Here is a 26,489-nt window from a genome sequence, read left to right on the forward strand (position 1 = left end):
GCCTTCCCTCTAGTCTTACATTGCTAAATTAAGGACGGCTAGCGCGGATAGCCCTCGTGTAGCTTTGCGTGAAATTCAAAAACAAACAAACAAACATCTGCTAATAATCAAGATTGCTTTTACTTTCAAAAAGGTGTTAAATAAAATTACGATTTATTATCATGTTACAAATGTTCGAAGAGATATATTAACTGTATTGAAAAGGCAAAAAAATACAGAACAGATCAAAGTTATCAAGTCACTTATCATTCTGGCTGATAATCTTTAAAGCTGTTTCCCAAAAGACTTCAATAAACCTACTCCTGACAAGCAAAGCTAGTGGATTTTAATTAGTTTCCTTGCAAATGACTCTCGCATTTGTTCAATGTTTTAAAAGAGTTGGAATTCATCACTGTAGTTTTTGTGGTTCTCTTAGTTGTAAAGAATTGAGAAGTTCTTTAATTACTTGCGAGAGCTTCAGCCTCTGAAAACACAACTGATTTTTGTGTTAATGTAAAAGCCTTAGCCCAACGTATTCAACGTCAAAAGAAGCACATAAAATCACGACAAAAAAAACAACAACAAAAACAAAACAGAACTGTTGCTGATGAACACTATAAAACACGATGCGGTAATGTATTTTTATTTACTTGTTAAAAATTCCAGAACGATACTGTAATGTATTTATATTTAATTGTTAAAAATTCCAGAATGATACGGTAATGTATTTATATTTACTTGTTAACAATTACAGAACGATACGGGAATGAATTTATATTTACTTGTTAACAATTACAGTACGATACGGTACTGTATTTTTATTTACTTGTTAACATTAAAAAACAATACTGTACTGTATTTTTATTTACTTGTTAACAATTACAAAACGATACGGTAATGTATTTTTATTTACTTATTAACAATTACAAAACGATACGGTAATGTATTTTTATTTACTTATTAACAATTACAAAACGATACGGGAATGTATTTTTTATTTACTTATTAACAATTACAAAACGATACGGGAATGTATTTTTTATTTACTTATTAACAATTACAAAACGATACGGGAATGTATTTATATTTACTTGTTATCAATTAAGAACGATACGGTACTGTATTCTTATTTACTTGTAAACGATACGTTTTTATATTTTTTATTAACCTGTTAACAATTTCAAAACGATACGGTAATATATTTTTTCATTTACTTGTTAACAATTACAAAACGATACGGTAATGTATTTTTTATTTACTTATTAACAATTACAAAACGATACGGGAATGTATTTTTTATTTACTTATTAACAATTACAAAACGATACGTTTTTATATTTTTTATTAACTTGTTAACAATTTCAAAACGATACGGTAATATATTTTTTCATTTACTTGTTAACAATTACAAAACGATACGGTAATGTATTTTTTATTTACTTATTAACAATTACAAAACGATACGGTAATGTATTTTTTATTTACTTGTTAACAATTACAAGACACCAACAAGAGGGACATTCAGTAGAGCGCATACCTCCGCCATGTAGCGTTGATCATATTCGGCCCTCAAAATATGCGAAAATGTGTCCCTATGTCCCTCGTTATCAACGGATACGGACCTCTTTTAGCATCACAATGAGGAATAATATTCTACATATATCCACCAAGTTTTATACAAATCCAATTATTCTTAACTGAGTTATAGAGCAAAAATAATGTGAAAAATCGGTCCTCCATGTTAACAGATAAGGCTTTTTTGATTTTCGTGACCTTACTGTGATATTGACCTTTGATCTTGATCATAAAAAACTAATCACTTCTAAGTTGTGTCATATTCCAAATGTATTCTAACTTTTCAAATCGATTCAGCCGTTTTTGAGAAACCTTGCTGATAAATACACATTAGGCTTGGCATGGCTAGGTGGTTAGTGAGCTCGACTCCCAATCTGCGGGTCGCGGGTTCGAATCCTCGTCCCACCAAACAAGTTCGCTCTTTCAGCCGTGGTGGCGTTATAATGTGATGGTCAATCCCACTATTCGTTGGTAAAAGAGTAGCTCCAAGAGTTGGCGGTGGGTGGTGATGACTAGCTGCCTTCTCTCTAAACTTTCACTGCTAAATTAGGAACGGCTAGCGCAGATAGCCCTCGTGTAGCTTTGCGCGAAGTTCAAAACAAACAGACAGACAAACACACACACGCGCGTGAAAACATAACCTCTGTCCACCTTCAGTGGCGGAGGTAATAACACTAAATGAACTGTTTATTCTCACAGTAATGCGTGTGGAATTCAATGTATACACATTTTTTATATTCTTTTAGTTAAATATTTCTTTTGTTTGGTAACAAAACAGTCTGTAAGTATTGGATATAAGCTGGTAAAAGTATCTCCGATTGAAGATTCTTCTTCTTCCGTAGCTTTTTCCCCGTATCTATTTTCGATGTTGGCAGGGTTTTTACGGCCGGATGCCCCTCCTGACGCCAACCATCCCCCCTAATTTAGCAGTGTAAGACTAGAGGGAAGGCTGCTAGTCATCACCACCCACCGCCAACTCTTGGGATACTCTTTTACCAACGAATAGTGGGATTGACCGTCACATTATAACGCTAAAAGGGCGAGCATGTTTGGGGGGATGGGGGCGCGAACCCGCGACCCGCAGATTGCGAGTCGAGCGTCCTTCCCACCTGGCCATGCAGATTAAAGCTTATTATTTTAAGCCAAAAGAAAGAAAAAAAGAAGAGCCGAAGAAGGCGGTTCATAGCTGAAGGCTTTTTTTTAAATCTAATTTTATTTTACTTAGAATTGAAAACGTTTTATATACACTAAAATCACGTGGCGGATTTCATATATTTGAATGAAATATTTTTGCTCGTGCCTGTTAAAATGCGCTTCTAATTATTATAAAGAAAAACTGATTAGTTTTAAAACTTCTTTCAAATTAAATTAAAGCTTAAATCAGAATATAACTGCTTTTTACCATAGGCAACAGAAACACTTAAACTGTAGATATCTAGCTGATATGTATTTTGTTTGTAATCACCTTTAATTATTAGAAGAAAAAAAAGAAGGGAAGATTTTAAACGTATTAGTCATAGTTTAATCTGACTATATGATCGAACATAAGTGTCGAAACACACAGATTCTGAATGTAGAAGTTATATTAGTACTGGTTTATGACCCCAGGTGACTCAGCAGTAAGCTTGAGGGCTTATGACTATAAAAATCAGCTTCGGTCCCTGATGGGCACGGTACAAATAACCCACCGTTCCTGATATTGTTAGCTACTACTACTAGTAGAAATTTATAAATAATATAGTCTCTTGAGAGCTGCAACAACAGCTGCCGGTACGGTCTTTTTGTTAATGGTAGTAGCTGAAAAGCGCGAGGAATATCACGAGAGTTCATTAGAAGTCCCGCATTTATTCTGTGTTACTTGACCACACCCCATCTACTAGGCTTTCCCGGCTTTCGTGAGATTCACAGGAGCCGTGGTGAAAAGAAGCGTGAAAAGACAAACAAAAAAACTGACAAACTATAACAATAAGATTTGTTTGTCTTTCATCTACTTTCATAACAACTTACCTATAGATGACAGAAAAGTTCGAAATATCTATCGATCGCTTAACAGACTGCCACTAGAAACATTAAATGTTCCCCGGTGTATCAGCGGTAACTTTACGGACCTCACCGCTAAAATTCCGGAGTTCAATACCTTATACATTTTTATTTCTTATTAAAAAATTTTTAAATATGGCGAGCAAGTCGTCTAGCCTTTCTCACCTACCGAAAAAATATTGCCACACCCTTTATCCGCTGTTACGGTAAGTAGTAATAGCAGAAAAAAAAATCTATTTAACTTTTTGGTCTATCAAAATATAGAAACAAAAGCCACGAATCGACTTAGAATAAATTATAACAAATATCAAAATCAGATAAAACCAGAACCTTAAAGAACACGTTATAAGTCACTTAAACTAATGTACCTAAACTTTAAATATATGTAAACAAAAAAATATCCTTCACTAGTAAATTAAAGCTTAAGAATACTGAAACCTCCAATTCCTAAATATTAAAACGTCCAGCTCATCGCAAAAAAAGTACATTAAACTGCAGAGTTCAAAGTTTACTTTCGACCTGTAACAATAATTGTCGTCAAAGAGGACGTACACGGTTCTATATAAATAATAATTCTAATGATTTAAATGTTATATTTGCAGGTTAAAAAATATTGGAAATAAAGAATGGTTTGTTTGAAGTTAAGCACAAAGCTATACAATGGGCTATCTGTGCTCTGCCCACCACCGGTGTCGAAACCCGGTTTCTAGCGTTGTAAGTCCGCAGACATACCGCTGTACCACTGGGGGGTGGGGCATGGCGAATGGACCTAGTTTACCGTTATTTTTGAGTTAATTTTAAAGGTACTTTTTAGTTTTAATTTAATTTTTTGTTTATATATTTGTGATGCCAATAATCATCAATTATTTACCTGAATATTCTAGTTTAGTGAATTCTCAAGGAATTAGGATCTAATTTTAGCTGTGTTCTTTTATGGGGCGTATATTGTTCTTTTAATCAGGCTATCCACAAACACTTACTACCAATAACAACTTGTAACACAAGGTTTGAAAGTTGTGATGATATAATTATTATATATTTAACCTGATTTGTAATTATTTGCAGTCGGTGTTGAGAACAGGTTGATTATGATAATAAAGTTTTTATTAGTTTTGCTATAAGCGCTTTCAGTCTGTTTCAAGAACAAGCAGATTATGATCGTGGAGCTCTCATTAGTTTTACTGTAAGCGCTTTTAGTCAGCACCGAGAGCAGGCAGGTTCTGAACATCAAGCTGTCACTAGCTTTTAATAAATTAGACAGTAAGTTCTGTCAGTTATCAGCTTCAAGAAATGGCAGTTCCTGGACATAAAGTTATTGTTAATTATAATCAATTAGACAGTAAGATCTGTCAGTTATCGCTTTAAGCAGGGCCGTTCCTAGAGCACAGGGGGCCCGGGAGCAAGAACTAATGGTACGCCCCCTGCTACAATGTACATAAAAGTATATATATATATATATGCATGAGAGAGAGGGAGACTAGAGACAAAAGATAAAACATTGCATGATGCATGGGGAACTCAATTTTAGTAATGATCTACCTAGTTTTCAAACATAAAAAATGGAAGCAGATGCAATTATAACAACGAAAAAGAAAATGTACTTACAAAATTATAATTCAAGTGAAATTAAATTTTCTTGCACAATCACTGACCCACTCTTCTATGAAGTTTTCCAAATTACAGCGTCTTGCTTCCTATCTCTCAGTTGACAAGACATCCGAGGAATTGAGACAGTCGTGACTCATTGTTGATCGTAAATATGATTTTATTAATTTGAGTTTACTGAAAGAGCGTTCAGCACTACCCACTGTGACTAACAAAGTTAGGTAAACTCGGAGATCTATAACAAAGTTTGGAAATACTGCATCATATCCGCATTTAATCAAATACCTTAATAACTGTATCGTTTGCATTTCAGTATAGTTTCTCCTTTCAGAATGTTTTTTAGAATTTTTAACTCACCTATGATTTCAGGATCAATGTTTTTGAATGAAAATTGAAAATCCTTTGCTGTTAGCTCTAAGTTTTCATCGGAGCTGTTTTGTTCTATTAAATACTGAAAAAATTTGAAGCGATCCATTATTTTGGGAATATTACTAAATCACTCTTGAAGTTGTATCAGTATGTTATCAACTAGTGTATTGAAGAATATAACTGTGAAGTGTTGTTTTGGGTTAATATAACTCTGAAGTGTTGTTCTGGGTTGGGTCATAAGGAGTTTCATCGTCAGAAATTTCATCACGCTGTCTTTTTCTTCTGTGTAGTCTCTTAGATGAAAAATTAGGGTTCCCCCAATTTCTTCAACAGCTTCCTTCGCTTCTTGTAATGCACAGTCAACTCTAGTTTGTCTTAGTTTTCAGTTTGTAGTGTAAGAGCATTTATCTAAGATCTTGTAGATTCCAAAGTAGCTTCCATACTTTGCAAATGTTTATTAATTTTATTTATGATACTTAATAAGTCATACCAAACAATTAATGAAACGAGAAAAGGCAAAGACTGAATGCTTTCAAGCAAACCATTTGTTACATGTTACAATTTGAAGCCATTCTAGAAAGAAAAAAACGGTAATTTAGATTTCTTTCTTTTTCTTTTTTGGTGGTTACGAGGTCGGTCAATTTGATCGACCTTGTATAGATTTAGGGTAGAGAAAATAACATATAAAATATAAAGTATTACTGAAAACAAACATTTATAATGTATCTAGTAGGTATTAGAGATGACGCAAATAAAATTTGAGATTTTTAAGACGAAGAAAAGTATTTTTAATCTAAACATGAAAATCATTTTGCACGCGGACATGTAAAAAAAATACTCGAGATATTCACGGACAAATTTTTTTTTAGTTTATTAAAAATATTTCACTAAAACTGTGATTTTTTGTATGTGAAAGACTTATAATGTTAACTGAAAGTCTGCCAAATTTTGTGAAGATGTACATACTATATGACAAGTGATTGGGATTTGGGGCTCCCTTCAATCGGGGGCCCAGGTGCCTCGCACCCGCTGCACTTCCCTAAGGGCCGGCCCTGGCTTCAATAAAGGGCAGTTTCTGTACATAGAGCTACTGCTAGTCTTAATCAATTAGGCAGCAAGTTGTTTCAGTTACCAGCATCAAGAAAGGTCAGTTTCTGGACATGGAGCTATTGTTACTTTTAATTAATTAAGCAGCAAGTTGTTTCAGTTACCAGCATCAAGAAAGGTCAGTTTCTGGACATGTAGATACTGTTAGTTTTAATCATTTAGCCAGTAAGTTGTTTCAGTTACCAGCATCAAGAAAGGGCAGTATCTGGACACGGAATTATTGTTAGTTTGGTTGTTTTTTCTTAGCTATGCAGTAAGTTCTTTCAATGATCAGTATTGAAAATAGGCAGATTCTAAATTGTGAGATGAAATTATATTTAATTTAACGATTATATAACACGCTTAGTCATCGGTAACAAAATATAAGTTTTATCAGTGTAGATATGGTAACTGTACTAAAATAAACTGCTTGAATTGTCGTAATCTGAAACAGAAACACCCTGTTCATAATTGTGCGTTTTTCATGAAAAACGTAATGTTCGCAGTGGGAGAAAAATTGGTTCGTTTTTTTTTTCTCGGATAGAACATTTTCCTTTTTCCTATAGTCTTTAAATAATTAATGTTAACTTCTAACTCATCTAGGTCACAAATTCAGTGTAACAAGGCTGTTTTACTAACGCACCATTGATCAAGGATGATTCTTAGTTCACTTCCTGAAAGTTGAGTTTATCGTATCGTTAAAAGGCAGGACGTTAAGCAGAATTGAAGTCACTATAAATATTTACATTATGATCATTCAGAAACCATAAAACATTTTCTGAACGACATTCTAGAATATGTTGACAATTAATATGATTTTGTTTCACCAAGATATCTGTTTCTAAAATGTTTTAGAAAAATATCTCATGTAAAAGTAACTATTTATTAATACAACTTTGGTGATTTAATGCATATTAACCAACATTTGTAATAAACCTGATATTCCGAGATATTACAACACCCACCATAGGATACATACCATTGCGAATGTCCACTGCTGTTTGAATGGGTTTGATTAAATGTCATTTTTTTCCACGAAAGGAAATGATCTTAAAATGGGGCTTTTACAAACAGAAACAATTAGGTATATAAATGGCTTAAAATGCCTATTTTTGATTGGTTAAATCAGCAATTTTACAGCTCAAAGTAAACCTTTGTTTCTTATTATACAAAAAGTTACACAATGAGCTATCTGTGCTGTGCCCACCACGGGTATCTGAACTCAAATTTTAGGATCGTAACTCCGAGACTTACTGATGAGCCACTGGTGGGAGAGTAAAATTAATGAAAAAGTAAAAAAAAAAGTTCTCATAGTTTAAATTTTTTTCCTGACAATCGCTGTAACCGTGACTGCTAAAATGCCGTGGATTTAGTTCAGATATATTTAGGAATAATTGAATAAACAATATATTTTAACTTTATCACTCTTTAATGCTGATACTAGACCTATAAATTATTCAAACCTTCTCACAAATATTACTCGTAAATCGGTAAATAATGGTTAACCCTTCACACAGCAAGCACCTTTATTTTTATTATTTATGGCCGGAAGTCAGTCCTAACAGCTTTATAAGATTCTGAAAATCGACATTGTAATTAATGTACGAAAAAAAACTCAATTTAATTCAGAAATTTTTTACAATGTCTACAAATTTCATTACAATAAAACTGATAACAGTTTAAATCAGATAATTTCTTACAATGCCTACAAATTACACTATAATAAAACTGATAATTTAATTCAGATAATTTTTACAATGTCTACAAACTGTAAAACAATGAAACTGATAACAAATTAATTCAGATCATTTTTACAATGTCTACAAATTGCCCTACGATAAGACTGATAACAATTTGAATTAGATAACTTTTTAACGTTCCGGTACAAATTTCTAGTGAGAAGAATCCATGATGTCTTTTTAGCTATATCTTGATTGTGTACACCGCAGCAGAAGAGGCCCTTCGCTCAATACCAAAGTTCACCAGGCTGGCTGGGTTATCGTATAGAAAGTTTTAGTTGAATCGGTATTTATATTAGTGCTTTATGAGAGAACAATTCTCAGGATGTGGCACATCCTGGTTGGCGAAGTATGGCAGTTCATAGTAATAAGTACGTGTGTGTGATATTGCATCGCAATAGGACTCATAGCAGTTTAATTCCCAGCCTAAGACTCATATAAATTTCGTTTGTTGTAACCCAGCTGGTCGAAAGATCTTTGACATTGAGCGAAAAATCTTATCGGCAGCAGTATGCAACAAACGATGTAAAGTTAAAACGCTACTGTACACTCTTCTTACAGGAAACCCGAATGGGGCTAGTAAAGGATGACGTGATCAACTTATAATCAATTTTATTTTGATATAACAACTCACACGTATCACTACCAAGTGCGTGCTCCCTCGGTTACGGCGTTCTACGCCCTAAACGTTGTAGTCTACTAGTCGTACTTAACCATTCGGATACACATAAGCTTATGAATGCATTCATTGAAAATAAAGAGAGTGTGTTTCTTATAGGAAAGCCACATCTGGTTATCTGTTGTGTACACCAAGGGGAATCGAACCCCTGATTTTAGCCTTGTAAATCCAAAGACTTACCACTGTCCCACCAAGGGAAATTGAAAAGAATAACTTAAAGAATCCAGTCTATAGCAGAGCTTATCTTTTATCTCTAGGAACAACATGATAATGTACTTCAAAGTGCGTTTTAAACTAAAACTTAGGAGGTCAAAACATAAGGTCTTCCTGCACTTCAAAAAATACGTTTGGTTAATTATATAAATTAGTTATTTACTAAACTTCCCACAACAATTTTTGAACCAACTTCAAGAATGTTTATGAACGTGTAGCTTCTTTAATTAAAGTAATACTTTTTTTAGTCTGGATTTGTAATTATTTTAGATTACTGTATTAGTCCTCCAAAATCTTATTTAATACAGGAAATCCCTTCCACGTGTAAATTATTTCAATCAAATTCTGCTTGTGCTGCTATCTGTTAAATAAAAAATATTATACGTAACTGATGTGATTGATGAAACAGCAGTCAAAGATAGGTAGCCTACGTGCTGTCTAAGGAAATTACCAATAGTTTTAAATCAGAATTTTGTAAATGATAATCAAAAGTATGTATTAATGATTAGAACAAAATATATTATTACAACATTTTCAATGTTTTTTGTACACCAGACTACACATATATACCACACACACATACACGTGATGAAATTCGAAAGGTTAAACAGAGCACATTTTTGTTCAGATTAATTAAATAACATCTTTTTTGTTTTTAAGCTTTAGTTTTATACAGTAGTTATAGTTTTAGGGCTCAATACATCGCGTAAATTAAAATACATTTTTTTTATTTTTACTTTCCAAGCTGATGCCATTTGTTTCTTAATAAATAATTTTAATTTTAATTATTACTCTGATATTTTTTACGTACCTATTGCTTTTGTTAAACATCATTAATTTTCATGTTTTATTTATGGGTTGTATAATGTTCCCTTGTGGTTCAGCGGTAAGCTTACGAGCTATAACATTTAAATCCGGTGTTCGATCCCAGCGGTAGGCACAACACAGATTATCTTCTCTATAGTTTGACGCTTAATAAAGAGTTTATTGCATACTTATATCATATACTTGATGTATTGTTCTGCATATTTTCGATTTTTTTTCACTTCTGATCATAATGCTATTTTTCTTTAAGTTTGATTTCATGGCTGAAGAGTAGCCATTTTCTTAAAACATTACCAAGAGCTTAAAAACTCTGCATATTTCGCCAGATTTACAGAATAGGAGCGCAGATTGGTGTGGTGATAGAGGTTTGGATTTTCGAGTTTGTGAACGTGGTTCGAATCCGTGCAGTACAACAAAATATTCCCTGCACTTTAAGCTGTCAATTATTTAGCGTGGATGGCGGGACCTTAATGACTGACTGCCTTCCCTCTCGTCAGTAGTTCATTATTAGGGATGACGTGAAATAGCCTTATTAGCTTTGCTATAACTACAAAATATAAGTACAATTAACAGTGTACATATCTCTCTATATATAAACTGCACAATGACAAACAACAAATAAAAAAATAATAAACGTAAAAAAGGAAACGTAGTTGTGTTATATTAAAATTAGCTAGAATACAATTTCAAAACGGAAAATTGAACATAAAAATCCTCAAACAGGCTTAGAAAGCATGTAAAAGTTTCACAAGAGCATAAAACATAACATGTTAACAATGTAGACACAAAAAAGGTAAAAAATAATCTCCAAAGTGAAATAAATAGATAGTAAAAAACAAAATAACATTTTATTATGAAAAGTACTGGATAATAAGGAAATTTATGTTATTATTGGCTTCTGTTGATTCAGTCCATTATTTATATACTTATCAAGAAAAAAAATTTAAAATTCAGTATATTTTATATTTTTAATGGAGCGTTTAATACTTATGTGGTATTCATTGGAACAAGTATTTAAGTATTTAATATTGCAATAATGGAATAATTGAAAACATTTGCCTTTCAAAAGATAAAGTGAACACAGACAGCAAACGACAGACTAGAATGCTTGTGGAAAAGAAAGAACTAAAAATTCATTATACACAGATAAAATGTACCGGTAGTTTATCGAAACACTGGATACTGGAGCTATGAGAAAGAAAACAAATATTTTTTTTCTTTACATAACAAAGACTGAAAAGGTTGTGCCTATCTATACTTTACTGTTAATCTAAACCAAACTCCTAGTGCGTTATCCTATAGCCCTTGGTTACTTACATCAGTGATCATTCTTATTTCACGTATTCAATGGAAAATTAACTCCCAGTTCATACTAACTTGTACAAGCCTCTGTATCACCCCTTTACTTGGATGTGATACACATCCCAACGAAACGATGACCCAGAAGTGTGATCAAACGAAATACAAACATTGATCTCTATACTGAACAAGACTGTGCATTAGCTATAAATATCAATATTAACATTTCATGTCAGGCGGTAATCATGTCGCTATCCCCTAAATTGATAAGTGTAACCGTGTTAATAGCAAGGATATCCAAGTAATGGTTTAATGCTTTTTAATCGTTTCACCTTTTCAGTTTTGGTGATCTAAATTTTATGGTATTTCTTGTCACTTTACTATGTACATTTTAATTTATTTGTATAATTACTTTTTTTAGTTTTTGCACTAACTATGAAACAAATGGCTGTATAAATTGCAAAAAAATACTTATTTGTAGAATTGGTGTTATTAAAATAAATAGAGCAATAACTGGTAATAGTGTGTTAGTCTAAATTGATTCTACTGTGGTCTGCTATATTATCAATAATAAAGTTACAAATTTTGGTATAAGTTTTTACAGGTCTGTGGTAAAGTACAAAGTTCAGTACAAACACAATGCAAGTATTGATATTGAAATAGTACAAACTGTTACGTGCTGTGGTTGATTGTCTATCAATACAGCATAACAATGTTATTTTGAATACTATATATTTACAAGTTGGCTAATAAAGCACATGTACTTCCGAATTAGGTTAAGTTACACTACAACATCTTTATGTATTTGTTTTACATTCAATGTCCCAAATTACAAGATAATTAGTTGATAAACATTTGAGAGTTTTTAAAGAAGCACTTTATATACTTTGAAGGTTTTACAAACATTTCTATGGTCCATAAAATTTGAAACTACTGATGTTTAAATATAATTAACTTGGCCTTTTCTCTCTTTGTCACTTGCAACTTCTGAATATTTGTATGTAGCGAGGTAACGTATTCATATCTTTATATAATACATGATTAAACACTTTATCAAACTGTAAACGTGGTTATCTTCTGGTGTACAATCAAACATGTGTAAATTTAATTAAGAGAAAACTCCATTTAAAACTATTTATTTCAAAATATCAATCTGTATTTTAAGACTAACTGAACCTGCTTGGCGAAGTTCACCATTTGTTGACTTAGGGTTTGAGTGTTTTGATAGCAAAGCCACTTCTGGCTGTCTGCTGTGTCCACTGAGGGGAATCGAACCCCCTGCTGACTTAGGGTGTGAGTGTTTTGATAGCAAAGCCACTTCTGGCTATCTGCTGTGTCCACCGAGGGGAATCGAACCCCTGCTGACTTAGGGAGTTTCTGAAACCAACTTTATGTTGCCTGACATAGTTTAATTACACTTGCTGATGTTTACCAAACCATATCTATTTTCTTCTTATTGTAACATTGACAAGCTTCTAGAATTTTCATCTTTCAAGACCTTCAAACACTCTGTACAATGTATTATTTTTGTGCTATCTTGACTACATAACCAATCGTGTATTCTACTGCTATTTTCTTATAGAGAGAAGGGGGGAGTTAAATGTGGTGTAATTTCGTTATCATGGCCATCATGTATAGGCTCACGTACTTCAAGATCATACCTGCGCATCGCACAGTTGTTTAACGCATGCATAAATTTTTTGCTCTGTGATGTTTAACAAAAATATAATTTTCTTTTTCTACTAGAAAAGGTTTCCAGAATAACTTATTGGACTCCTGTAATTTTTAGCTACCAAATAAAGTCTATTCAATCCTATAAATCTAACTGTAGGCTCACTTCTCTTAAACTTAGGTAAATTCAAGTCTTTGTTGGAATTGTATAACATCTGATACACTTGAACTTAAAGTCTGTATTGCAAAGTTAACTTTCATTTCATTTTTTTGCTTCTATCTTTCAATATCTATTGATATTAATTTCCTAGGTATAAGTTCTTTTAATTTGTGCAAACTTGTAATGAACAGCCCTTTAATATATTCGCCATCTCCACTTTGTAAAATTTTCTCACGTGCCAAAGGGTTTCAAATGAGATTTAACATGCGACATAGGTATCAAGTACGGCATAAATTTTCCATTTTTCATTACTATAGTGGAAAAACCATGGTTGCAAGTGTTCTTGTGACATACTGGTACCCATGTTCTTTAAACATGGGGAAGTGACAATTTGGACCATAACAAAAAGTGCCACGGCTGTAATTTCAACACCTGTCAGTTTTTGAGGCATATTCTCACCACGTTTGCTCGATATCTTGTCATGACATTAATAAAAAAATAGTCAAAAGCACCATCCAATTGTTGCTTGAAGAAACAACCATAGACATCAATGCACCTGTATCTGCACCAACATCAAGATAAACAATGCATTTATTTCCCTCCTACTCAACATATGTTCTTATGGTCATTGAAGCTAGCATTAAAACACAAATATCTTTACTAGTTCATTCTCTCTCTCTCTCTTTTTTTTGCCAATTGTTGTAGTGGTTTAAATGTTTTTTGTGTAAAGCCTGAATCTCCATTAATGCTTTGTTATTACTTTCGAATAACAGATAAACATGGTAGGGTAAGACGGAAGGTACGTTTTACAAAATTGTAGGTTTAGATGGAGTAAAAGTGCAGTGTCGAGGCAAACATGGGGATATATGTTTTGCGAGCCACTTTCTTTTCCTGTCAACAAGCAATGTCCTTTTAAAGATCTCTAAAGATATGTCAGAAAAGGTGCTGATTAGTATATCAAAGCCATTGGTGGAAATATCAAACGTTCTTTTTTTTTCATAGCTTTCGCAATCACCTTTAATGTAATAACAGTTTATTTCAAACGCTTGTTCTTTTCACGTGAAAACTTTTTTTTTTCTAGCTGTGACTAAATGACCAAATGTTTGGTCCATTTTTCGTTTCATCGTTGCAGGACTATTACTCACGTGGTAGCTATCATCTAAAAGTACATGATCCTTAGCATTGTTCTGTGCAGATGTTCTATTTGAGGTTACTGGATCTGGAACAAAATTGTCAGGTGTGCTTGAATTGATGTACTTTCGTACTGATGTCCTCCTTTTGGAAAAAATTGAATCAGTAATTTACTAAAACCATTTTTTTATATATATATTTTTCTTTTTTAACACCTGTTGTACCTACAAATTAGGTAACATTTTGTAATAGGGGTACGATCACCAAAAATCAATCTTGGAATTCAGTTGTAAAAAGGCTACTAAACGAAAGTGGTAATTATGAAAATTTCTATTAATTAGCAGTTTCTTTACAGTACTAAAGGCCTATGTGTGATATCAGTTTATTTCGTTTATTTATTTATCCCCCCTCCAGTGGCTCAGCGGTAAGTACGAAGGCTTATAACGCTACAAACCGGATTTTGAAACCCGTGGTGGGAACAGCACAAATAGCCCATTGTGTAGCTTTGTGCTTAAAACAAACAAACAAAAGACTTATTTAGTTTTGTTATAACAAACGAAAGACTTGAACAACTAAAACAATTTATATAATGACGAATTCAAACATAACTAGTTTATTCGTAGTTAAGCACAAAGGTAAACAATGGGCTATCTGTGTTGTAGCCGCCACTGGTATCGAAAGACTCACCGTTGTGCCATGGGGAGGGAGCAAAACGAGGACGAGGAAGTTATATGTATTCAAAAGTCAGAGTTCGACTGAGTTAACCGTTAAGTAACGTTACTTCCATTAGGCCTTAAGCTACTATATTTAACAATGTAATATGTTGTCAGTTGCAAATCAGTTCTTACTAATTTATTAACGGGGGTGGAAAGGGGGAGAGAAAACGAAATTTTTAGACTTACTGGTGAAATGACACAGGATCAGCTCTTGATCTATTGTTACAGTTCCATGAAACACACATTGGTATTTTTACATTAGATACAAACTACAACTTGAAAATTCTACATTACGTATCAGCAACGGAAATTGGGACAAGGGACCAACAAGATGGACACTTTATAACTTCCGATGACTTCATGTGAAAGATTTAATGCTCAACCCAGTTCAGTATAGTAGCGAACAGTAAGGATAAACAGTATGAAATGACCACTGTGATATGTAACGTTAGTCTGACTGTATGAAATGACCACTGTGTATATGTAACGTTAGTCCGACTGTATGAAATGACCACGGTGTATGTAACGTTAGTCCGACTGTATGAAATGACCACTGTGATACGTAACGTTAGTCCGACTGTATGAAATGACCACTGTGATATGTAACGTTAGTCTGACTGTATGAAATGACCACTGTGATATGTAACGTTAGTCCGACTATATGAAATGACCACTGTGTATGTAACGTTAGTCCGACTGTATGAAGTGACCACTGTGTATGTAACGCTAGTCCGACTGTATGAAATGACCACTGTGATATGTAACGTTAATCCGAGGCAAGGATTAACACAAGGACATTAACTAATTGCAGAAGACCTACACAAACCTCTTTTGAATTTTCTATTTAAAAAGACCCAAATAAAGACATATTTCCTTCTATCACACTCCCTTGAAATCTGTACGATTTTCGTGATTTGGACCTTTTAAACAGGCCTTAGCCTATTCCACTTGATTACTATGTTTTTACCCTTCATCGTAAACAGTATGAGAAACTCTCAGAAAAACGAGCAATGGCTTTTTATTAAACTAAACAACATTTTTCTGGAGATTAATTAAATAAAAAGATATAAATAATTTAAAAACATTACTCACACTCATATTTCAAGAAGTCGATAATACAATATTGCTGTCATGGTCAAGTCTGAGGACGCGCAGAAACAGTGTTTTTTCTCTCTGCTCCTTCTCTTCCTTCTATTGGTTCCTATACTCACAAAAGTTGTTGGCTGTGACGTCCTAAGCACCTTTTTAGTAATAATGGCAGTTTATTTGTTACTAGCTGGAGTACCCGTCCCCTGGACGGAAGTTATGTAAATTCGTAATTAATGGAAGGTTATTTTAGAACATGAATAGTTGCTTCTTTTATATGTAACTGTAAAAAACGCAAAATCGTCCATAAAAACCGTAGAACGTAAAATTCACAACTGAAAATTTGTATATAGCTCCCCATGGACCACATGAACCTTTCTATTAAAAACAGAATAATGCATGTATGCTTGTAACAAGCATGCACAGACACATATTTTATTATAGCTCTGTCTAGGTACAAGCTAAATATTTACACTGTCATTTAAAAAGAAAATATCGTAAAGTAAGTAAATGGAATACAAATTCCTAGTAAACAGAATTAAACAGGAATAAAATTATTAAACAGGCCTGCAAATTTAAACTTCATTTAAAAGTTGTTTTGGTTTTAATAATGGAGATTCCATAATTCAGCTACACAGATTTAAAAAGTAATATTCAATATATTCTATCACATAAGTTATTTTTACAAATTTACAAATAATCTTATTCTTCTTTATACCGATACCAAATCTCTTCAGTATTTCATTAGAAGCATTTAAATGTTTCAATGTTATAATATATACCTGTAATGACACACCAAAAACTGATTGCTAGTAATATAATTATATCATTAAAACATTCTTCGATTAAATTTGAAACCATACGAGAATTTTTTTCCATTATATAAAGTTTATTTATTTATAAATAGAATAGTTTATGATGATATATTCCTAGTTTCACTTTATCAGGCTGATATACTTTTATAGAAATGTTCTACATCTGAAAATTTAATTAATTGTACTTATGTAAGTAACACAGTTATAAAATAACTAACTAAAGAGACAATTTAAATAATTAATTACAAAAGTTGACTGCATCAGTCTAACACTAGAGTCTATTATTCACTATACATTAACACATACAACAACTTCACATTATTTATTAAAGAATTAATTATGCTACCTAACTTTAAATGTAGAAACTAGACATAAAATATGCAGTTGACGACATGAGCGTGAACTGTTCTGAAACAGAGGAGCAGTAGTATAAAGAACAATAAAACCCATAGATGAGGAAATTATGTTATCTAAATTGTTATGTCGAAAGATCTGTAAATTATTATGCAATGTACTTCATATTAAGACACTAGACATTAAAATCTAAAATAGAAAAGGAATACAAGTAGCCTTTTGTGGAACTTAATATGATGCATTTTTTTTTAATTCTTGCGCTAGCAATCCATAATTGTGAATTGATATACTAGAGGAAAGATAAATAATCTTCATCCACTGCCATCTCTTGGGCTACACTAATCAAATGGTAGATATGATCGAAACTAATAATAGTACTATTTTGCAGCGACGGGACGCGAAATATAGACTTTTTGGATTCACAACAAGATACGTTAACCAACTGGCCTCTCTACTATCACTTCTTGGTAATTATATTAGCCACAGCAGTGAGTGACATATCCTATGAAATGTAACTTTTCCCTATGTTTGTCGTCAAAAGTAAAATATTTACGATCCGATTGCCACATCGGTTTCAAATCGTCATAGCGCATGTATAATGTTCCATTTATAGTAAAATAAAAGTCATTTCAATGGATAACTTAGAAATAAATATTATTTTCGAAGTATGGAATTTAGTTCCCGTGTACATACAAGTTAGCACCTTTCATTTTCGTACTTGAAACTTTAACAGTTTTTCTTTAGTTTCGGTATGGGCTGTCTTACAGTTAAACAAAAATAAAGATTAAAATAACAACACATAACTCATTTTAGTGTTAATAATTATCTGTGAACAATTAATCATTTTAAACAAACGAAAAGTAATCAAAACCATGAAGAATAATTAAGCTATGTTTTTAGTGTTAAGAAATATAACGAGCAAGTATAAATTTTCTAATTAAAAAACACACACATTTCTGGTACATTCTCTAGATTGAAGTTGTGTTTTAGAGTTATGAATATTAAACGTTGATTGAACGGTTTTAAGAAGGCACCAAATAATCCTCAGACAAATACAATCCAGCTAACGATGATAATAAACTGTTAAGCCTAACGTGTCAACAACACTTGTGTATGAAATCACATTATAATACTATAATAATAAGTTGTCAAACAACGATAATAAACATATGAAGTGGTTTCATTTTATGAAAATATTACAAATATATTCCCCAAGTAAAAGCATTTCATTATGTTTGATTTCATAATCCGATACACATTTCTAAGTAATACATTAAATTAAAATACAGCTGAACTTGCATGCTAGACTAAATTATTGCACTTAGGATTTCTTACCTGTTCTGTTGTATTCCTTTTTTCTGAATAAATTAGACGGCTGAAAACAAAATTCAAAGGTTGTACAGGACTTCTATTTTTAGAGAATGTTTTTAGTTCTTGCAAAATTACATGAATCGTCTACTCTATTTCAAATCTTAAAAGGTGGATCAAAATAAATAAAACGGAACGAGTGAAACTGATGAATTAAAAGCTATTATTGATGTTTCTTTTCTAGTTGTTTAGAATTATTTTGAAGTAATGTTTGGTCCGAATTAGGCTTGAGAGAGCAATACATTTTACTTAAAACATTGATATCAGGGGAATATAGTATTTCACGTAATGCCTTGAAGTATTTCGGAGTACTGTTTACGGCAGTTAATTCTGCCATCAGAACAGTGGATAAGCGAAAAAAGGAACTTTGGACGCCGTGTTCTATAGAACGAAGTAGTCTCCAAATCGTTCAGTATCTCCTAAGGTTTTGTTTGAAAATATATTATTCAGTGTTAACTTAGCTATCATTAATAACATAGGTAGATGAAAATACCCTCGAACGTTTTTGGAAGTTATGTGTTCCTTCTTCATGGGCTATTTGGGTATGGAGTGTTTACCTTTCCAAATCGCTTGAATATCAGATTTCTGTTGTGTAAACTTGTAGTACAATAATTCAAGAATGATGCAGTGAACTAAATCCGAGAAACATCGTTAGACCATCTTACAATTATGAATTGATGGGCCACGATTTTATTCTTTAGATGTGGTTAAAACACAGGGCCTTTGATCCGTGTCTGCCCGATCGCCTCGAGATAGCATAAAGTTTTTAGTACACTGCATATTAAATACAATTTACGTTTCCTTTTCTATTTGTTTCGTACTTTATTAAAGATTATTTTTACGCTAGAAATATGTTATCGATCAGAGAAAAGACAGAGATAGAACGAAATAAATCCTTTGAATCAATAGGCACATCTTTCCACGTCCACGTGGCGTGTAATTGACTTCGAGCATTTTGTTCTTAAATCTCTCTTTATATATATATATATTGTTTTTTCACAAGGCGTTGCCTTTAACATTTATATACTATATTAATGAACTGATGTTCTGAACTTTGTAACAGATGTTCACGCCACAGCACTAAAACAGCTAAAGTCACATGATCAAACCAACACGAGACATAATTCAATTTATATTCTCTATTTTGTGACTCATTTCTTTCCTGTCTGTTTTGAATGAAACAAACCTCCAAAGCTTTATTAAGATTGGTATTCAAAGGAGTCAAAACACAGTTGACTATTAGTTATAAAGTTAACAGAAGGAGGCGTTAATGTAGAAAAATGTCGAAAACTTTAACGTATTTCGATGCAACAAAAATATCTGGCTTAAGACAAACAGGTTTTGTCGCAAATTTTATATAATTAAAAAGCAAAAACTTAATTATACTTAAAAAAAACGATCACGACGTAAGCTATGTTGATGTTAAACACAAACTTGCATCTTTCGACTTGAAGTTTTTTCTGGAAACATTAATTATGTTTTATTTCTTTTGTGCCTTTGTTATTTTTTGTTTCAAATATAATATTATTATTCCCATGTTTCCCCTATTCTTCATTAAATATTTTAGTAAATCTAGATTTCAAGATCTCTAAACATACTACTTCGTTAAGAGATTAGTCTCTCATTTCCAATATTTTGCAGACTACTATTTGATTGATTGTACAAATCAATTTATTCTCACAATTGTTATTTCTCAAATTATACATATCACCTGTACTCCTTTCTTATAATCCATATTTCTAAAATGAAAACTTAAAACTTGATATATCTCGCGCTAACTGAGTCACTTTTTAAAGTGACATAAATAGAAACTCCGATTCCAATCGATACTCATTTGAACTAATATTTATTACATTATGATTAGATTTTTACCCTATTTTTTAAAGTCCGACTATCAACCACTTGCTAATTTCTGCTAAACGTCCGACTGTCGATGACATGGTGAGTTTTGCTAAACGTACTTGTAAGTTGAGTAACTTAAGCTCTTTAGGGTTCAGTTTAATAGGTTCGTAAATAACCAAACTTCCTTCATTCCTCTGAAACTTCAATGACGTCTGATATTTGTGTTGTTAACGTAGAACTTTTGTTCAAGTTCAAATTTTGATTTATCTGAAATTGTAATAATCTCTTTAAATATTAGAATTGAAATTTTGAGATGGTGTGAGGCATTTACATATTTCTTGAACCACTTTAACTTTGAAACACTGGCAGAAGCGAAGAAATAAAACTTAAGGTAGTCGTTCTGAATCTGTTTCTTTAAAGACAAAAATAACAGTACATAAGAAAAAGGGCAAAATAGCTCCAATATTATACTGCGTAACTCTTTACTCTCAGTTGTTTCATCAACGTCTTCATGGGTCACGATTAAAACTTGAGGATCATGGAAGGTATTTTGAACGGAAGTAAATTTTCATTCAGATTTCTACCAAAAATTCGTTGAGTCTTTTTAGTGTGGTCAGACCTCACAAAAAAGCATAATTTTGGGGGTTTTGGTCAGTTTCTCGTCCATATTTTGACCAATTTGCATGGGATTTGGTAAAAAGATACTTTTCTGCAGGTCTCACACATCGAGATTGGACTTGCTCATTTTTCAGTAATTATAAGAAGGTCTAGATGCCACAAAAAGCGTAATTTTGAGGATTTTTTTACAATTACTCTGCCGTGTTTCGGACTATTTACATGGGATTTGGTACAAAGATACTTTTTTTTTACAGGCCTCGAACATATAAAAATGTGGGATGTGCCCATTTTGGATCATTTTATGGGGGGTCAAAAGGTTAAATAAACCCATGATTTTAGGGATTTGGGTCCATTTCTTGGCCATATTTCGACCAATTTACATGGGATTTAGTACAAAGATACTCTTTGCAGGTCCCAAACAGCGATATAGACAATTTTGAAGTTTTTGTCTTTTGTTCAGATTCTCATGACGGAAAGCACAACTTGGGATTTATGCGAAATATTCATGTGTATGTCGGCCTAATTACATGGGTTTTTTGCAGGTCCAAAGCAGTGATATAAACAGTTTTCAATTTTTCTGGTGTCAAAATTGGCCATGTTGGGATTTTGTGGCGGAGACATGTTGGCCTCTTTAATTAATAATTTTATTTGAGTGGGACCGATATATCCTTGCTGATAGTAAGGACGAGTAGACTTACAAATAATGACTGTAAGGCAGGAAATCGGTTCTTAAATCTAAAAACAAAACAAACAAAAAAACCGTATGCGCAAATTAGGTTTAAATACACATCTCAACTGTATCTAATGGTAAACCCTTCTAAACTGCATCTAACGGTACACCCTTCTAGCGACATTTTTAAAAACAATTTTTAGTAATAAAAGAATATTTATCTACGCATGGTAAACTGATAAGAACGGAATGTTTAGAAACTTCAAGTATACGTGGTTTATTAACGTTTCGTTTACTTAAATAATTACGAAGTATTGTATCAATAACAAAATCGAGAAATATTTTTTCATAAAAATTCTTTGATATTATTAAATTCTTTATGCAAAATATCATACGTAATAGATATTTTATAAGCATGACGAAACAGTACTTTGTTTAAATTTTCTTGCAAAAATAAAGTATAAGCCTGTACATGCTATTTTGAGGTTAACTTCACATTTGAAGTGACCATTATTATTACTGATTAAAGTGTCCAAAATGAAAGTTTATGACCTTCCTGATGTTCCACTGTAAACTATATACTGATATTTCTACTGTTCAAATATTAATCTTATTGAAATAGCTTGTAAAATTCATCTAGTGGACGAGAAAGATGGTTTTCAGCGTCCATTTCAACAGTCCTGCCTAAATAAGTCCACTATTTGCGATCGGTACGCCTTCGTATGGAATAGCATGAAAACCTGTTTCGTTATCCAGCTGCCTGAGTTATGCGAAGCTGAAAGGTTATATTGTAAAAGCAACATGTGTCCACGTGGACGGTTTGTGCTACTGACCTTTGTGTTCGTGGTTTCTTACCTATTGCACTTTGTTTACAACGGCTGGAATATTTGCGACGGAAAAAGTTCTTACGTGTCTTTTCCAAAAGCAACCAATTTTGGGTGGCATCATAGGGCTCGTTCCACAGTTCAACGCTCAAATTTAGCATTAAAGTTTTGTTCCTAATATTAACTTTTGTGATCTTTAACTTCCAGTGTTCCTTCAATGTTAGTTCAATGAATAAACGTTGAGATTAAAAAAATCAATATGGCAGCTTCTATGAGGGCTGTGACACCTGTCATAGGTGACTTACAATTTACTGTAAACACGGATGTAGTAATATGAAAATTAAATTAAACCTGACAAAGAGCAGTTGCTCGAAACGTCGCTAGATAAAATAAATGTTTCTATTTCAATGTTGTGTTGTTACAGTGATTTTATTTTATTACATTTTTCTTCCAAACGTGTGCGAATTCCAGTTTGTCTTAAAACTTTTTTCTCTTGCCTGATGTCCATTTGGGAAACATCAACAGTCAACAAAGCGTTCCAGATTTACTTCATTGCTGAACCAAGTGTGACGTCATGGTCGTTCCAACGTTGACTTGTGTCGTTGAATTTCGAAATGCGCCCACACTTCCTACGAAATTCCGAACAATATGAAATTTTAGTTCTGATACATTCTGTTCCACCTCGACACTATATCATCTGTGGTTGTCACGTGATTTTCTAATTTGTATGTATCCGTATTCGTTTTAATATAACTTACTCAACTTATATACAATCAAAATCTTTCCCCATTGTCTAGCTGAAAAATGCCAATCACAGTCAAATCAGATTTAAAACCGAAACTTCTTACCATAGTCCATTAGAAGTCCGGACACAGGGTAAAACGACAGCTACCAACCATACATCGTCATCACCATACCATATATATATATATATATATATAAGTTCTAGATGCGGTTGAGATAAATAACCCCTTTGATCACGATCAGAGAGTTCTCATAGTATAGATTATATGATGTTTGTGGATAAGTCAATATATATATGTTTAAAAGAAAAGGAGTAGATCATATGTCACAGATATGTTCATGAGAAACGAAGATGGATTTCATGATACAAATATATTCATGATAAACGAAATATTTTGATTTATAGATATATTTCACAGAAACTTAATATATTATACGTAAGATTATTAGTTGTCTTTGTTTCACCAGTTACGTAGGATTTGAAGAATATGTAGCGTTGCTGACACTATTTGTTTTTCTTCTGAGTTATTCAGAAAACAATTTATTTAGGAGGCTAAGTGTAAATATGTAACTAAATTTATCATCGTATTAACCACATGTTACTGAGCTACATTGGTTTCGAGGAATTCTAATATTTGTCAGTATTCCTTGATAAGGTGAAAAACAATAAAATACTTCATGAAGGTCAAATCAAAACTAAAGCCAAATACATGCATTACAATCATTATTAAACTACAAAAAATAAATAAAATAAAAACCGAAAACAAAGCATCCAATCAAAACTTCTTACCACCGTGTAGTTATAAATGTATATAGTTCTACGCTAATTTAACTCAGTTATGTTTTACTTTTCATCTGTGTATGTAGTTTTACACCAGTTTAGTTCAGTTGTGTTTTACTTTTGTTCTGTGTATGTAGTTCTACGCCAATTTAACTCAGCTGTGTTTTACTTTTGATCTGTGTATGTAGTTTTACACCAGTATAGTTCAACTGTGTTTAACTTTTGATCTGTGTATCTAGTTTTTACACCAGTATAGTTCAACTGTGTTTTACTTTTCATCTGTATATGTAGTTCTACGCCAATTTAACTCAGTTGTGTTTTACTTTTGATCTGTGTATGTAGTTTTACACCAGTTTAGTTCAGCTGTGTTTTACTTTGATCTTTATATGTAGTTTTACACCAGTTTAGTTCAGCTGTGTTTTACTTTTGATCTGTGTATGTAATTGTACACCAGATTAGTTCAGCTGTATTTGACTTTTGATCTGTGTGTTTAGTTTTACACCAGTTTAGCGCAGATGTGTTTTACTTTTGACCTGTGTATGTAATTTTACACCAGTTTAGTTCAGGTGTGTTTTACTTTTGACCTGTGTATGCAATTTTACACCAGTTTAGGTGTGTTTTACTTTTGATTTGTGTATGTAGTTTTACACCAGTTTATTTCAGGTGTGTTTTACTTTTCGTCTGTGTATGTAGTTTTAAACCAATTTAGTTCAGGCGTGTTTTACTTTTCGTCTGTGTATATAGTTTTACACCGATTTGGTTCAGCTGTGTTTTAATTTTGATTTGTCTATGTAGTTTTACACCAGTTTATTACAGTTGGATTTTACTTTTGACCTGTGTATATAGATTTACACCAATTCAGTTTTGCTGTGTTTTACTCTTGATCTGCATATATAGTTTTACACCAATTCAATTCAGCCATAGTGAGATTTGTACATAACTCGTTCTTAAAAATGCAATTAATATGCCAGGTTTGGTCATCTCGTGTAATACAATATTTATACTTAACACACAATGAAATAGAATAACAGCAATCATCCAATAGCCGATCACATCTGAGCTGGCTAAACACAAATCTTAATTTTCTTGTACTATATCATGGTTAATCTACGATTAACGGATTATAAGATGACTTCTAGCGTACACAATACAGCACTTAAGTACCAGGATAGGACACTATATTAAACTAAGATATATAACTACTCAAGCCGTGCTCGTGCAATTGGCGCGTGCTTGTTAGCACGCAACCGCTGCACGTTCACATCTGAATCATGAACTCACTGTCATCGAATTCAACGACGGAAATGTGCTTCAATTAGAACAGGTCATCTCTAGACGGCATAAAACACCCTAGGTCAGCGGCGGAAGATGAAGACTAGAGGAAGAAGCGGAAGTTGGTGCTTAAATAAAGGAAAAATACAACTCATGTTTGTGTAACAAATGATTAATGTTAACATTGCGTGGGTGGGTGACTACCTTCCCGACTTTTATTGCCATTTCTGACCGGTGATGAACACACAGATACTAAACTCATGTATACTTTAGAACATAAAACCTTTGGTACGAACTGATTCACGCGTAGAATAAAGACAATTTTATGCATTCTAATTTCGCGGATGAAATACGGAAAATACTAGTTCATCTACAGATGCATGTTAGCAAGAATTAAAGTCAATATGAGCTAGCTAATGAAGCTTGAGCACAAAAATTAAAGATCTTGTAAGCTAGTTCATGAAGCATGACAGGAAATACTAAATATCTTGTTAGCTATCGTATGAAACGTGAGAGGGGATGTTAAAGATCTTGTAACTAGTTCATGAAACGTGAGTCGAAATAACAAGGATCCTGTGAGCTAGTTTATTAAACTTGAAATATATCTTATATATCTTACCACATGTTACATGAAAAGTTACACAATATGCATTAAAGATATTGTCAGCTTGTTTATGAAGTAAGAAAAGAAATACTGAAGATCTTGTGAACTAGCTTATGAAACGTGAAAGGTAATAATAAAGACTTTACGAGCTAGCTTATGAAACGTGAAAGGTAATAATACAGACTTTACGAGCTAGCTTGTGAAACGTGAAAGGTAATAATAAAGACTTTACGAGCTAGCTAATGAAACGTGAAAGGTAATAATAAAGACTTTACGAGCTAGCTTATGAAGCGTGAAAGGTAATAACAAAGACTTTACGAGCTAGCTTATGAAGCGTGAAAGGTAATAATAAATACTTTGCGAGCTAGCTTATGAAGCGTAAAAGGTAATAATAAAGACTTTACGAGCTAGCTTATGAAGCGTA

The sequence above is a fragment of the Limulus polyphemus genome, unplaced genomic scaffold (genome assembly GCF_000517525.1).
Source record: "Limulus polyphemus unplaced genomic scaffold, Limulus_polyphemus-2.1.2 Scaffold280, whole genome shotgun sequence".
In the NCBI taxonomy this organism is placed as follows: Eukaryota; Metazoa; Arthropoda; class Merostomata; order Xiphosura; family Limulidae; genus Limulus; species Limulus polyphemus.